Consider the following 14,596-nt stretch of genomic DNA (forward strand, 5'->3'; position numbering starts at 1 on the left):
TCCTATACTTATTCTTTTAATTTCTTTCATCTGTCTAATTGCTCTGGCCAGTGTTTCAAGTACTATATTGAATAGAAGTGTGAGAGAGGGCATCCCTGTCGTGTTTCCAATTATAGAGGGAATGTCTTCAGTTTTTCTCCATTTAGAATGATGTTGGCCTGAGACTTAGCATATAGAGCCTTTAAAATGTTGAGGGAAGTTCCTGTTATCCCTAGTTTTTCTAGTGTTTTGAACATGAAGGGGTGCTGTATTTTGTCAAATGCTTTTTCTGCATTTGTTGAGATGATCATAAGGTTCTTATCTTTAAGTCTACTGATGTGATGAATTACATTTATTGATTTCTGTATATTGAACCAACCTTGCATCCCTGGGATGAATCCCACTTCATCATGATGAACCATCTTTTTGATATGTTTTTGTATTTGATTTGCCAGAATTTTATTCAGAATTTTTGCTTCTGCTTTTTAGAGGTATTGGTCTGAAGTACACTTTCTTTTCTGTGTTTGTCTGATTTTAGAATGAAGGAGATATTGGCCTTATAGAGTGAGTTTGAAAGTGCTCCCTCTTTTTATATTTCATGGAATAGTTTGAGGAGTATTGGTGTTAGTTCTTTTTTGAAGGTCTTGTATCCATTGAGTCCTGAGATTTATTTATTTATTTTTGGTTGGTAAGCTTTGATGGTGTCTTCTATTTCATTGCTTGAAAATGATCTGTTTAACTTACTCAGTTTGTGTAAGTCACATGATTCTAGACATTTGTTGATGACTTCAATATTTTGTTTTATTGCAGTACAAATTTTCAAAATAATTTCTAATCATCTTCTGTATTTCTCTAGTGTTCATGGTGATATTTCCTTTTTTATCATAGATTTAGTAATTCTAGTATTTCTCTCCTTCTCTACAATAGCATGGATAAGGTTTTATCAAATGTATTTGTTTTTTCAAAGAGCCAACTTTTCATTTTGAAAATTAAAAAAAAAATTAAAAATATATGGTGGCAGAATATATTACAATTCTTATTACACATATATAGCACATTTTTTCATATCTCTGTATATAAAGTAGGTTGACATCAATTCGTGTGTTCATATGTGTATTTTGGATAATGATGTCAATTATATTCCACCATCCTTGCTAATCCCTTTCCCCTCCCTATTCTTCCCACCCCTCTGCCCTAAATAGAATTCATCTATTCCTCCCATGCTCCACCTCCCTACCCCACTAGGAGTCAGCCTCCTTATATCAGAGAAAACATTCAGCATTTGTTATTTTGTGTTTGGCTAAGTTCACTTAGCATTAGCTTCTCCAATGCCATCCATTTACCTGCAAATGCCATGTTTTTATTTTCTTTTATTGCTGAGTAATATTCTATTGTGTACAAATGCCACGTTTTCTTTATCCATTCACCAATGAAGTGCATCTATATTGGCTCCACAGTTGAATTCTTATGAATTGTGCTGCTAAAAACATTGTGACTGTGTCCCTGTAGTATGCTGTTTTTAAGTCCTTTGGTTATAGAACAGGGAGTAGGATAGCTGGGTCAAATGGTGGTTCCATTCCCAGTCACTTTGTCAATTTTTATTTGCTTCTGTTGTTCCAATTTCATTGATTTCAGCTCTGATTTTAATTATTTTCTGTCCTTTACTGCTTTTGGTGTTGATTAATTGTTTTTCCTAGGGCTTTGAGATGTAATTTTAGGTAATTTATTTGACTTTCTCTTTTTTTAAGGAATGAACTCCAAGCAATGAACTTTCCTGTTAGTAATGCCTCATAGTGTCCCAGATATTTTGATATGTTGTATCTCTGTCCTCATTCACCTCTAAGAATTTTTAAATCTCCTCTTTGATGTTTTCTACAACACATTGTTCATTCACTAGCATATTATTTAGTCTCCAGGTATAGGAGTAGCTTCTATTTTTATCATTTATTTCTGATTTCATTCCATTATGATCTGATAGAATGCAGGGTAGTATCTTTACTTTTCTATATTGCTTAGAGTTCCTTTTTGGCATGACATATGGTCTATTTTAGAGAAGGATCCATTTGCTGCTGAAAAGAAAGTGTCTTCTCCTGTTGAAGGATGAAATATTCTATGTATGTCAGTTAAATCTAAGTTATTGATTGTATTATTGAGTTCTATAGTTTCTGTCTGGATATTGTTTGGAAGATCAATCCAGTGATAAAAGAGGTGTGTTAAAGTCACCCAGAATTATTGTCTTGTGGTCTACTTGGCCCTTAAACTTGAGAAGAGTCTGTTTGAACATATATGCTCTATTGTTTGGGGGGGTGTGTATATTTACAATTGTTCTGTCTTGTTGGTGTATGATTCCTTTAAGCAGTATGTAGTGTCCTTCTTTATTGTTTTTGATTAACTTACACTTCAAGTCCACATTATTTGATATAAGAATGGAAACCCCTGCTTGCCTCCACAGTCCAGGTGAGTGGTAGTATGTGTTTTAATATTTATTTTTTGTATATGGACACAATACCTTTATTATTTAGTTGTATGTGGTGCTGAGGATCCAATAGAGGGTCTCACATGTGCTATGAGAGTGATCTACCACTGAGCCCCAGCCCCAGCCTGAGTGATGTATTTTCTTCCAACCTGTCACCTTCAGTCTGTGGGTGTCTTTTCCTATAATATGAGTCTTTTGGAGGCAGCATATTGTTGGTCTTTTTTTAATCCAACCTGCCTGTCTTTTGATTGCTGAGTTGGAACTAAACTTTCAGGGTTATTATTGAGACAACATTGTATTCCCAGTTATTTTTGTTTATTTTTGGTATTTAACTAAGTCAGTTTCTCTTTGATAGGTTTTTCCTTTAGAGTGATACTACCCTTTTCTTATTTTTTATTGTTGTTGATTTCCTCCTCATGGAATATTTTGCCAAGGATGTTCTGTAGTGCAGGTTTCTGGTTGTAAATTCTTTTAAATTTGTGTATGATGGAAGGTTTTTATTTTGTCAAAAAATAACATAGGAATTGAAATCTAATTGATGATCAAAATTTAATTTTGCTGGGTATGATTCTTGGTTGGTATCCATTTCTTTCAGAGCTTGGTTTATATTGTTGCAGGATCTTGTAGATTTCAGGGTCTAAGTTCAGAAATCAGAGATCCTAATTGATTTTCCCCATATGTAATTTGATTCCTTTCTCTTGTGGCTTTTGGAATGCTCTGCTTCTCTTTTATGCTAGGCGTTTTCATAATGTTTTGCATTCGTATAGACCTGTAGTGATCTTGTTCATTTGGTGTCCTATATGATCCTTGTATTTGATTTCCCAATTCACTCTACATGTTTGGAAATTTTTCTGGTATTATTTCATTGAATAGATTGTCCATTTCTGTAGTTTAGACCTTTATGACTTCAACTATCTCAATAGTTGTTAAATTTGGTCTTTTCATATTATCTCACAATTCTTGAATCTTCTGCTCATGGTTTCTTACCACCTTCACTGGGGTCAACATTATTTTTTCAAGATTATATATTTTGCCTTCAATGTCAGAGGTTCTGTCTTCCAAGTAATCTATTCTGTTGGAGATGCTTCCTATTGAGTTCTTAATTTGGTTTACTGTTTCCTTCGTTTCAAGGTTCTGTTGGCTTTTTTTTTTAAATCTCTATCTCCTTATTGAAGGAATCTTTTGCTTTCTGTATTTGCTTATGTAGCTCTTTATCAAAATGATCCTTTGCTGCCTGTATTTTCTCTCATATAGTCCTTTAATTCACAGAAAATTATGTACCTTCTCCCATTTATCCTGCTATTCTGACCATGGATTCTAATAATGTAGCATCTTTGTTTGGGGCACATTCTTTCTTGGTTTCTCATGTTGTTCATGCAACTTCCCTTCCAGCTCTGTGTTTTTAGATATATAGCCATGTACGCTTATAGTGTCCACAATGGGTTTCAATACCTTGCTTTTTAAAAAATTTATTTATTTTTTTAAATACACGACGACAATGGAATGCATTACAATTCTAATTACATACATAGAGCACATTTTTTGTATCTCTGTATAGAAAGTATATTCATACTAATTTATGCCATTATATATGTACTCATTTCTTTCTGCAATACAATATATATATATATATATATATATATCACAATTTTTCATATCTCTGATTGTATATAAGGTATGTTGGCACCAATTTGTGTCTTCATACATGTACTTTGGATAATGGTGTCATCACATTCCACAATCATTCCTAATCCCCCGCCTCTTCCCCTCGCCTCCAACCCCTCTGCCCTATGTAGAATTCATCTATTCCTCCCATGCTCCCCCTCCTTACCCCACTATAGTCAGCCTCCTTATATCAGAGAAACCATTCAACATTTTTTTGGGGGGTGGGCTGCCTAACTTCACTTCTCCAATACCATCCATTTACATGCAATTGCCATGATTTTATTATTGCTGAGTAAAATTGCATTGGGTATATATGCCCCATATTTTTATCCATTCATCCACTAAAGAGCATCTGGGTTGGCTCCACAGTTTGCTATTCTGCATTGTGCTGCCATAAACATTGACATGGCTGTGACCCTGTTGTATGCTGTTTTCAAGTCCTTTGAGAATAGTGTGAGAAGAGGAATAGCTGGGTGAAATAGTGTTTTCATTCCCAGATTTCGAAGGAATCTCTATAGAGTTTTCCATGTTGTTGTTTGCACCAATTTGCAGTCCCACCAGCAGTGTATGAGTGTGCCTTTTTCCCCACATCCTTGCCAACACTTGTTGTTTGTCTTTATGACTGGAGTGATATGATATCTTAGATTATTTTTGATTTGCATTTCTCTAATTGCAAGAGATGATGAACTTTTTAAAAAAAATATTTGTTGATTTATTCTACATCATTTTCTGAAAAGTGTCTTTTCAGGTTCTTGGCAAATTCGTGGATTGGATTATTGGGTTTTTTGGTGCTTATCATTTTGAGTTCTTTATATACTAGATATTAGTTCTCTATCTGATGTGTGAGGGGTAAAAATCCACTCCCAGGTTGTAGGCTGTCTGTTCACCTCAGATTTTGTTTCTGAGAAGAAAGTTTTTAGTTTGAATCCATCCCATTTGTTGATTTTTGGTTTTAATTCTTGTGCTATAGGCATCTTATTAAGGAAGTTGGTGCGGCCTAGCCCCATGTGATGAAGATTATGGCCTACTTTTTCTTCTATTAGATGCAGAGTCTCTGGTTTAAATCCTAGGTCCTTGATCCACTTTGAGTTGAGTTTTGTGCATGGTGAGAGATAGGGTTTTAATTTCCTTTTTTAAAAAATGTATTTCCAGTTTTCCCACCGCCGTTTATTGAAGAGGCTATCTTTTCTCCAATGCATGTTCTTGGCACCTTTGGCTAATGTAAGATAATAGTAATTTTGTGAGTTAGTCTATGTGTCCTCTATTCTGTACCATTGGTCTACTGGCCTGTTTTAGTGCCAATACCATGCTGTTTTTGTTAATATTGCTCTGTAGTATAGTTTAAGGTGTGGTATAGTGATATCACCCACCTGTTGTGCTCTTCCTGCTTATAATTGCTTTAGCTATTCTGGGATTCTTATTTTTCCAGATGAACTTCATGATTGCTTTTTCTATTTCTATGATAATTGTCATTGGTGTTTTGATCAGAATTGCATTATATCAGTATAGTGCTTTTGGTTGTATGGTCGTTTTGATAATATTAATTCTGCCTATGCAAGAGTAAGGTAGGTCTTTCCATTTTCTCAGGTCTTCTTTGATTTCATTCTTTAAGGTTCTGTAGGTTTCCTTGTATAGATATTTCCCCTCTTTTGTTAAGTTGATTCCCAAGTATCTTATGTTTTCTTTTTTTGAAGTTACTGTAAATGGGGTAGATTTTCTTATTTCCTTCTTGAGGCTTTGTCACTGATATACAGAAATGCTGTTTTTAATGTGTGTTAATTTAATATCCTGCTGCATTGCTGAATTCATTTTTAGTTCTAGAAGTTTTCTGGTGGTGCTTTTGGGGTCTTCTAGGTATAGAATCGTATTTTCAGCCAATAGTGTTAATTTAAGTTCTTTTCCTGTAGTTATTCCTTTAATTTCTTTCGTCTAATTGCTCTGGCCAGGGTTTCAAGAAATATGTTGATTAGAAATGGTGAGAGAGAGCACCCCTGTCTTGTTCCAGTTTTTAGAGGGAATGCATTTAGTGTTTTTTTTTCTTCCTTTAGAATTATGTTGGCCTTATTCTTAATGTAGAGATCCAGTATGATGTTGAGGTATGTTACTGTTTTCTCAAGTTTTCTAATTTTTTGAACATAAAAGGGTGCAGTATTTTGTCAAATGGTTTTTCTGTGTCTGTTGAGATGATCATATGACTCTTATTTTTAAGTCTATTGATGTGATGAAATACCTTTATTGATTTCTATATGTTGAACCAACCCTGTATTCCTGGACAAACCCTACTTGATCTTGGTGCACGAAGTTTTTAATATGTTTTTGTATTTAATTTGGCAGAATTTTATTCAGAATTTTTGCACCAATGTTCATTTGAGATATTGGCCTCAAGTTTTCTTTCTTTCTTTTGTCCCTGCCTGGTTTGGGGATCAGGGTGATATTGGCCTCATTGAATGAGTTTGGAAGTGCTGCTTCTTTCTGTATTTTCTGAAATAAATTGAAGAATATTGGTATTTTGAATTTCTTCTTTAAATGTCTTGTTTAACTCGGCAGTGTATCCATCTGGGCCTGGGCTTTTCTTGGTTGATAAGCTTCTGATGGCATCTTGTATTTCGTCATTTAATATTGGTCTGTTTAAATTGTGTATGTCTTCCTGATTCAATCTGGGCATATCATATGACTTAAGAAATTTGTTGATGCCTTCAATGTCTTCTATTTTATTGGGATATACATTTTCAAGATAATTTCTAAATATCCTCTCTATTTCTGAGGTGTCTGTTGGGATACTGCCTTTTTCATTATGTATGCTGGTAATTTGAATTTTTTCTCTCCTTCTCTTCATTAGCACAGCTAGGGGTCTGTCAGAGAACCAACTTTTTGTCAAGGTTTAATTGTTTCTTTTAATTCAATTTCAGTTCTAATTTTAATTATTTCTTGCCTTCTGCTGCTTTTGTTGTTGATTTGTTCTTCTAGGGCTTTGAGATGAAGTATGAGATCAATTATTGTCTTTTTCTTCTTTTAAGGAATGAACTCCATGCAATGAGGTGTCCTCTTAGTACTGCTTTCATAGTGTCCAAGAGATTTTGATATGTTGTGTCTATGTTCTTGTTTACCTCAATGAATTTTCTAATCTCCTCCTTGAAGTCTTCTGTAACCCATTGTTTATTCTATTGTACCAAATTGATTCACTCATTGAACTGCTTATAGAACTTTAAATATTTCAATTTTGTCTTTTCACGAGATGGAAGTGTCACTTTACCTGTCTCCAAACATTAATATTTTATGAATATTTTACACATTCAGAATGTTTCATGGATGATACTTGAAACTAATTGTATTGGGGATCTCAATCTATCTCATGGATAGAAAGCTATTTAAAAGCTGTTTTCAAAAGCTATTTTACCAGTCTTTTTTCTCCCTTGTACACAATCACCTTATGAGAATATCTTTGAGAAGTCTGATTTGCATCTGGAATGTCTGCCAAATTTCACATTCACTGATGACAGAAAAGTTAGAAGTTGGGCTTTTATTCATTGCTTGGGTTATGGTATATATCCTTCACTTCACTCTGATATGGAATGTATATACTGTATTTGGACTCATGTATTTTCCTCTGAATTAGATAATGGAAAGTATCTTATTACATAATTAAAGTCACTGTCCTACATGACAGTCAGTTCTACAAACTCTTAATTCAAATTAAAAACTGAATAATGGTTTGGTCCATGTGCTATTGTTCTAACAATTTTTATTTCAGGAGCCATTGACATTCAGGGATGTGGCCATAGATTTCTCTGAGGGGGAATGGGAATGCCTGGATCCTGCTCAGCAGAATTTATATAGAGAAGAGATGTTGGAAAACTACAGCAACCTAGTCTTTGTGGGTGAGCATAACTTTCCTTCAAAATTACTAATTATCATTATTTAATTTTCTTCCCTTGAAGTATATCTTTTGGGAACTTCTCCACAAGAATGTGTTGCAGATTTATGCTTTCAATAAAGAAGATGGGGTAGTTATTGGTGCTGACAAGATAATGTTAATGATGTCTATTTTCACCCTTAATGTTTTCCTTTGGTGGCAAGATATATATCTTTCACTTGACATATGGTTGACTTAGAGGAATGCAGTGATGTCAACTCCTGTGGCCCACATATATCAGTGGACATAGTTGAGGTAGGGGAGGAAGCCTACATTCAAAAAGGTTCACTGAGACATTATACACCAGAAAATATTTTTGAGAAGCTTTGAATTCTTTCTCTTGTTATCATAGCAAAACCTGTCCTGTGTTTTGGGCTTTAAAATTATATAGTATCCTCCTTTTCTTCCATACATTCAAATTAACAACAAAACACTCCCCTTGGCTTCTGAGTGTCAATATTATCTGACAGCTCTTCCATAATTTTAAAAATATTTTTAGTTGTTAATGAATTTCCTCTTTATCCATATATGGTGCTTAGAATTGAACCCAGGGCCTCACACATGCTAGGCAAGCTCTCTAACACTACTCTACAACTCCAGCCCTTCTTCCATTATTTGCAGGAAAGTTTTGCACATTTCTGGAGACTTCTAGGTCCACCCATTGTAATACATAACTATCATAAGTCACTTTCTCTAATCTTATTGTACATTTTTTCACTAAAATTTCCTTATCAGTGTTCTTTCTGATATGTGTAATGGAATTTCTGTAAAATTATCTGCCATGGAATGAATGTCAAGTTGGACAAAGACTGCTGTTTTGAGAGATGGTGTAAGTTTTATTTGAGTTATAGGATTTGTAAAATAATACATTGGTAGATATTTACAATTTGCTTGTTTTTTTTTTTCTTTTTTTAATTGTATAAAGTAGGTTCCCTGTTAAGGACTCTGTTTCCTCATATCACTTAATTGCTTCACAAACTAAGATATGTATTATTCATGTTTGTATTGCCAATAATATTATATGTGCATTTGCTTGTATAAATATTAATCCTCTTTTGTCCATGACTTTTGTATTTTATCTCGATTGGCTTTTGATTCTGTCCATGTACGTAGAAATTGAATTTTCTATGTATAAGTGTAATGGGGATTGATGGCAGTGATACTCTCATGCTGAACTACATCCCAAGCTCCTTTTCACTCATATTTGGAGAGAGGTTCTCACTAAATTATTGAGGATGTCTTGAATTTGCAATTCACTTGCCTCAGACTTCCTAGTAGCTGAGATTACATGCATGCTCATCATTTGTGTATGAATGAGCTTGTTCTTATTTATAAGATAATGACCACATTTTTTGAAATGTAGCTTTGAGAAATGTTGCAATTCTCTTTATCTTTTAATTTTCATTGTAATCAAAACCACAAAATAAAACTTACTCTCTCCAAAATTTTAAATATACATTTCAGTAACATTATTTCAAATTTTTATGCAATATATCTCTACAAAGTTTACATCTCAAAAAAAATAAAGAATGCCTAGAAAGCAAGGGCTCATTTCTGTCATCTCATCACAAAAGTATTCTCTTTTGTTCAGAAAGCTTCTTTTTTAGTTTAGTTCGTAGAATTCTGCAGTATTCTTTCTGTGACACATCAGTTAACCTAGTATACATACATTTTGTAAAATATATAATTAGAATAAATTCTTTGACTTCAAAGTTCTATAGTTTCTATATTCCAATATGGCTCATCATTCTTTTCAAGGGATATTTGGTTTGCGTCCTCCATGATGGCTCTGTTGAATAACAATGTGACAACACTGGTGTGCAATGTTTCTAATTTGCTATTGATGTGAGGGCTTATTGCCACACTCACTAAGAACTCCATCTACCTGATTTCATGTTTGCATTCACAATTGAATGCTGTAACTTTTAGTATATTTTTTAGCAGGGAAATAGTCTTCTTTGTATTTTGGGGGATATTTATACAATTTAAAGGAAAGATTTCTCTGCAAAAAAAATGAACAATGGGAGGTTGATGAATACTACATGGAGCCTCTAGTTAACTTTAAGTAGTATAAACATCTTTAAACTTAATCTTTCAATTTTGAACAACAGCATGCAAAAGAGTGTTCAATCAAGTGACACATATTTAGGGATTTTTGAAAATCTCTACCACTTTTGACTTCAAATATTTATTCCATGTTGGTTACAAAATAACTATCAATTAAATATTTATTAACATTGTTTTAATATATAAAATTGATCTAACCAGCATAATATCCCACCTGTGATTAAGAACAGGGATTCTATAAGTGTATAGTAGTTTCAAAATATTTTCAAAGTCTTATGCTTTGCAATTACCATTTTTCTTCACTGTATTTTCCTTTTCAGTAAGTGGGGATTGATGTCTCTTAGTATGACAGTGATTCTTTGTTTTCATTCAACCCTCTCAGTGTTTTCTTTGTGTGTTTGGGAAGTATGAAGTACCTAGCCAATGTATTTACTCTTAACTCAGAACCTAGGGAAAGGGTCCTTTTCTCTCTTTTGCCTCTTTTCAAAGGTTTTTTTTTTTTTAATTTAAAACGACTTCTATGTCCTATAACTGTGTTCAACTATGTTTTGTGTAGTATAATTTAGACAGCCTAGGTTTTGTTCAATCACTTTTGTATGTGTCATTATCATATCCTTTTGTTTTCAGTATGTGTGTGTTCTTAGATTTAGAGTATCCTGTGGAGTACCTACAGTTGCAATATTTAGAGTTAATTCAGATATCCAAGTTTTGTTTTGATCAGAATTTTGTAATCTTGTATTCGCCAACAAAAACTCTAAAAATGAAGAATCTCCTACCCATATTTTGTATGAGTATCAACTTGACTTCACTTTATTAAAAAACTGAATATATTTATGTGTCCTTTTAAAATTACATTATTGTTACAGGTATATATGCCTATTAGCAGTATTGTTGTTATGCTTTTTTTTCTTTTAAATTCTATTGCAAAATTACATGTTTGGAGACCCATCATTACAATAAAATAGAATTGTTTTTGCCAAGAAATATTTAAAATTTCATATGACTTATGATGCTGTGCACTTATATTTTATTATGAAGGATTACCTTTAGTACTTTTTGGAGAACAGATCCAGTGTTGATGAATAGTGTGTATATCTTTATATGTTTAAAGTCTTCATTTTCCTTCTCTTTTGAAAGGTAGTAGCTGCGAATATAATGTCTTGGTTGATAATTTTATTCTTTCATCCCTTGAATATAGATAGACTCGAATTCCTTCCTGTGTTGTGAAGTTTTGACTAAGGATTTCGCAATTATATAGTTACACATTTCTAGGTGACCCATCTTTTTCTCTTGGATGCTCTCAGTATCCTGAGTTTTTAAACTTGGATTAAAACCTACTTTGAGTCTTTACAACTTGGAGAAAACTTAGCTGCTTGGATGTTTAATTTTTCCTATTTTCTGTGATGTGTTTATTAGTACTGGAAAGAGAACTTAAGGACAATTTAGCACTTTGCATTTTTTACTTTGTCTGGCCTTCAAATTTTGATGCTCTAGCTCAACCTCCTATTTTGCTATGTACAACCACCCCTGACTCTTTCAGACATTTTCTAAAGACAGTCTTAAAACATACATTTTGTGCTTATTACTATTAACAATTCTTGACTAGCTTTTATTCTTTTTTTTGTTTTTTTTTTGGTTTAGTTCAGTAATCTTCTTTTAAATGATAATTGACTATTCCCTTTGAGTGATTCATAACTTTGCTTACAGTTGATTTAGCCATGTTTTTTTTTTCTGTTGGTAAGCAGAAACCCCTTTTTGAACAGTCCCCAAATATTCACGTTTCATATTTTTATATTTTAATGAAACAGAAGAAAGTTGGTAGATTTTGAAAACATATACTGAGGGAAGAAACTCTTTGTGTAACACAATGTGTTTTTCTCTACTGTATTACTCTCCATAGTAATGTACTCATCTTGGATACTGTGAAGACAAAGATGATTAAGAAAATTTTCAAAGTAATTTTCTGTGTGTATTTTTATTTGATTTATATATTTCTACAGTAATGATAGACTTGGATTTAATAATCCACTCCCCTGCTGATGTTATTTTTTGCTGTAATTTCTTAGGTCTGAGAAATATACTCAGCCCAGTACAGTAAGTAAACATGTTTGTTATTTTTATTTATTACAGCCATGACTTCTTATCATCCTCGAGAAATTTTTCCAGAGAAGGGAATAAAAGAGAGAGAGGGAAGATATGGAAAGTGTGACTTTGACTATTTACAACCAAGAAAACAATGGGAAAATATAGGTGAGAGTAAAGTTCAAAAATTGTAGTATAATAGACAAAATTTATTTACCATAAAAATTTTATGGTCAAATGACACCAGAGAAAATTAATATCTGAAACAAAAATTCAATGTATTCCAATTATTTTTGAGGAGTTTTATATGTATTTTAAGAATAAATCCATAGCCATTTTTTAACTGAAAGGCAATGTGGAAAATTTGAAATCTAGTCCATGCATCAGTTTTTAACTTGGCAAATTATAAAAGTAGCACTGAGTTAAAATTCCAGTCAAACATTTGCACAGAAAAGATATTTCTAAAAGGGAACCTTTTAGGAGTTTCTTTATAAAATGTCCATTTTTCTGAAACAGAAGATGAATTTATCCTTCAGCCCAAATGGAAAAAATATTAAAAATTGTAGAAAAATTTCTTCTTCCCCACTATTGCTCAATGGCAATTCTGATACAGATTTCTGGAAAGTGCACTATATAGATAATGCTAGAAGTAACACAATAAGCCATGTCTCTACCCTGAGTAATGACCAGTATATTTACACAGGTTATAAAAATTATGACTATAGAGAAATCCTAGTTCTTTTCTAAAGAAAATTTACCAAGATGAAAAATGTAGGATAGTCTTGCTTCAGTGATCAAAAACTAGTATTAATTAAAATATTCATATCCTCCCTTAGACTGAAGGAGAGTCCTGTAAATGTAAAAAGTGTGGGAAAGACTTAAAAAGTTTTTCAACCCTTTCTCAACACCAAAAAAATTATTCTGCAGAGAAGACCTACCAATGTGAAGAATGCAATGCACTCAAGAACTTACTCAACATCACAGTGTTCATACAGGAGATATGCCATGCAAATGCAAAGAATGTGACTAAACTTCTAATAAAAGCTCAAATCTTATTTGTCACCAGTGGACACACCCTGGAGTGATGCCCCACATATGTAAACAATTTTGCAAAGGTTTCAGTCAAAAATCAAGCCTTAATTCCAGAGAATTAATACCAGAGAATTCATACTGGAGAGAAGCCCTTCAAATGTAAAGCATGTGGTAAAAGTTTTAATCGAAATTCACATCTTGATTGCCTTAACAGGATTCATACTGGAGAGAAGCCCTACAAATGTAAAGTGTGTGGCAAAAGTTTTAACACAAACTCTCATCTTGATTGCCACAACAGGATTCATACAGGAGAGAACCCATACAAATGTAAAGTGTATGGCAAAAGTTTCAGTCAAAAATCATCAATTACTCAGCACCAGCGATTCCACACTGGAGAGAAGCCCTACAAGTGTAAAGAGTGTGGCAAAGCTTTTAATAGCATCTCACATCTCTATTGCCACAACAGGATTCATACTGTAGAGAAGCCCTACAAATGTAAAATGTGTGGCAAGAGTTATAATCACATATCATCACTTACTCAGCACCAGCGAATTCACACTGGAGAGAAGCAATACAGCTGTAAAGAATGTGGCAAAGGTTTTAATAGCATCTCACAGCGTAATTGGCACAAAAGTATTCATACTAGAGAGAAGCCCTACAAATGTAAGGTGTGTGGCAAGAGTTTTAATACAAACTCACATCTATATTACCACAACAGAATTCACACTGGAGATAAGCCCTACAAATGTACAGTGTGTGGCAAGAGTTTAAGTCAAAAATCATCACTTACTCAGCACCAGCAAATCCACACTGGAGAGAAGCCCTACAAATGTAGAGAATGTGGCAAAGATTTTAATCAACAATCATCACTTACTCGACACCAGAGAACCCATACTAGAGAGAAGTCATATAAATGTGAAGAATGGCAAAGCTTTTAATATTGAAGATCACATCTTACTCAACATTATAGATTTTATACTGGAGAGAAGTTTTACAATGAAAACATTTCATCACTGTCTTTAAGGATGAATCAACCCTTATTTCACTGTAGTTCAACACTATTTCACACCAGCGATATGATAGCACAGAAATTATATAAATGTAAAATAGGTGACAGAGTCTCCAATAGTTGTTCACACCCTACTCAACACCTCAGAATTCATACGAGTGAGAGGATGTGTGGAAAAATTTTTGCAAAGCTTTTTGCCATTGATCCAACATTTTTGAAACACTGGAGGATTTATAGCATATAGAAACCCAAAGAATGTGTTCAAGACTGTATTCAAATTTCGGACATTTTTAAATTTCTGACCTCATATCTGTAGCAAATGTGGAGTAGCATCTGTCCAAAGTGTGTACCTTAGATAACAGCAAAATATTTA

General features: G+C 33.4%; 1 pseudogene; it reads left to right on the top strand.

Moving 5' to 3' along the window:
* Positions 1–13,131: 13,131 nt before the first annotated feature.
* LOC144250647 (uncharacterized) lies at positions 13,132–14,152 on the top strand (annotated as a pseudogene).
* Positions 14,153–14,596: the final 444 nt, after the last annotated feature.

This window comes from Urocitellus parryii, chromosome 16 (genome assembly GCF_045843805.1).
Source record: "Urocitellus parryii isolate mUroPar1 chromosome 16, mUroPar1.hap1, whole genome shotgun sequence".
NCBI classification, from domain to species: Eukaryota; Metazoa; Chordata; class Mammalia; order Rodentia; family Sciuridae; genus Urocitellus; species Urocitellus parryii.